Below are 2500 nucleotides of genomic sequence, written 5' to 3'. Positions count from 1 at the left end.
ACCTCTGCTCTGATTCAGGATCAGTGGCTTTTACAGCGTTAATTAACTCAACATCACGGTGCTGAACGTGTTCAGTGTGAAACGACGTGCTGTTAGCGACAGAAACCGAACAGCGAGTGAAAACCTGATATCAGGTGAAAACCAGGACGCAGAGACACTTAACACAAACGGCTCAGTAGATACAGTCAGGAGACTAAACACCGAACATCACAGAAGTGTGTGTCGTAGCGAGGGGGAAATACGACACACTGAAGTCTGATACAGAGGAACCAACGTCTGGTCGACTACAGGACAAAGTTAAAAAGAGCAAAAAAGATGAGAAAGCTGTGAAAGATAACAGAAGCTGCTCGGGTGATGAAGCACAGAGCTGAACTTTTTTCCTCACCGACGTGAAAGCGTGAGACGAGCCGTTATTTAAAGAGGTCACGCGCCGGATTTATCCAATCAGGATGTAGATACGTGAATATGTAAATAAGAAGAAGGTTGCAGCAGGTTTAGGAATGTAGAGTGTAGAGAAACATCAGATTGTGAAGAGCCAGGATTCAGTGTTAACTCCAGGGAAAGTAGGAGCAGTGTGAAACCTCAGACTACACAAACACACCATCATGTTTACACCGGGTTATAATCACACGGGGACACGGATCAGTGTGAGAAACCATAAGATAGAGAAAATGGTGATGGAGCGACTGTTGAATTAGACGTAGCAAGGAACATAAAAAAAAATTGAAGGATGTTTTGAAAGCAGCAGAAACGAAACAGAAAACAATTTAGTGCAGTTTAGTTCAATGACGGGGGGGTCACGGTGGCTTAGTGGTTAGCAAGTTCGTCTCACACCTCCAGGGTTGGGGGGTCGATTCCCGCCTCCACCTTGTGTGTGTGGAGTTTGCATGTTCTCCCCGTGCCTCGGGGGTTTCCTCCGGGTACTCCGGTTTCCTCCCCTGGTCCAAAGACATGCATGGTAGGTTGATTGGCATCTCTGGAAAATTGTCCATAGTGTGTGATTGTGTGAGTGAATGAGAGTGTGTGTGTGTGCCCTGTGATGGGTTGGCACTCCGTCCAGGGTGTATCCTGCCTTGATGCCCGATGACGCCTGAGATAGGCACAGGCTCCCCGTGACCCAAGGTAGTTCGGATAAGCGGTAGGAAATGATTGAGAGAGTGAGAGTAGTTCAATGACATCTTTCTTCTGGCATTAGGAAAACTTTAGAACTCTTGTCATGTTTGGAGAAATAAAGGTTGTGTGTATGATGCACATATTTTTAGGCTATGTGGAGAACTGAGACCTGGCAGACGGCGAGCAGACAAACAGTCGTGTTAACGTTCACAGTCCCAATGACTAAAACATGCCCACACACTCCACTCAGCATCTCATAAATTCCTGTCCTTCAGTCAAACATGCTACATTTGTTTGATGTTGGTAGTTAGGCATGTCCTTCCAGTAACTAACCTCAGAGAGAGAGAGAGAGAGAGAGAGAGACGAGACGAGACGAGACGTGGGAGGAATAGAACATCTGTACTGACTGTTTTGAAAGAGTCTGATTTATTACAGTACAGTTAGAATCAAATCCACTGGAAATGATCTGCTGCATTTATTTTCAGTAAATCTGCAGCATTAATACTAGATATTTTCAGTCCAGGAAATGAAAACACTACTGTAACTGTTGCTCCAGTCAGACAGAGATGTCTGTTCCTTTGGACAGACTTGAAAACAACAGTCTGTTAGCATCGATGGAGAGCAGTCTTTACGCGACACGGCTTCCCACAAGGTTCTGTTTTCGGCCCCCTATTATTCTCTCATTACGGACGTGTAATTTGTGAGCGTAATGTTAGCTTTCGGTTAGTTCCATGCTAATAATACACATTTATCCTTATCAGTTTGGCCTCATTCAACAGCAGTACTGAAGCAAATGGGACACACACACACACACACACACACAAAAAGAGTTTAGATGAATTTAAACTTCATCTTCATCTTCAAGTCGTCCTACACACACACAGGAGGGTTGATGATTGCAGCCTGTAAAACGGAAGGAATATTTAGATGCTGGTCTACTATTGAATGAAAATGACCAGGAAAATGGGGATTAGTGGTTGGTAGTTGGGAACAATGTAGAGCAGTGATTAGGAGCAGTGATTAGGAGCAGTGATTAGGAGCAGTGATTAGGAGTAGTGATTAGGAGCAGTGATGAACAGTGGTTTGGTGACTGGGTACAGTGGTGTTCAGAACAATAAAGATCATTCATTGCTTTTAGGAAAAACTGATCTGTGTATATTTCTTTGGGAACAATGTAGATAATTGGTTTCTTGGAACAACTGGGACTTACAGTAGGTTGGTTCTTAGGAACAGTGGATAATTAGTGATTGGGTGTTAAGGACAATGGTGATTAGTGATTGGGTGTGAAGGATATTGTTGATCTGTGGTTGGTTGTTAAAGACAATGGTGATTAGTGATCGGTTGTTAAGGACAATTGTGATTGGTGATAGGTTGTTAAGGACAATGC

This window comes from Tachysurus vachellii, chromosome 2, assembly GCF_030014155.1.
Source record: "Tachysurus vachellii isolate PV-2020 chromosome 2, HZAU_Pvac_v1, whole genome shotgun sequence".
Classification (NCBI taxonomy): domain Eukaryota; kingdom Metazoa; phylum Chordata; class Actinopteri; order Siluriformes; family Bagridae; genus Tachysurus; species Tachysurus vachellii.
This window is presented reverse-complemented; position numbering follows the sequence as displayed.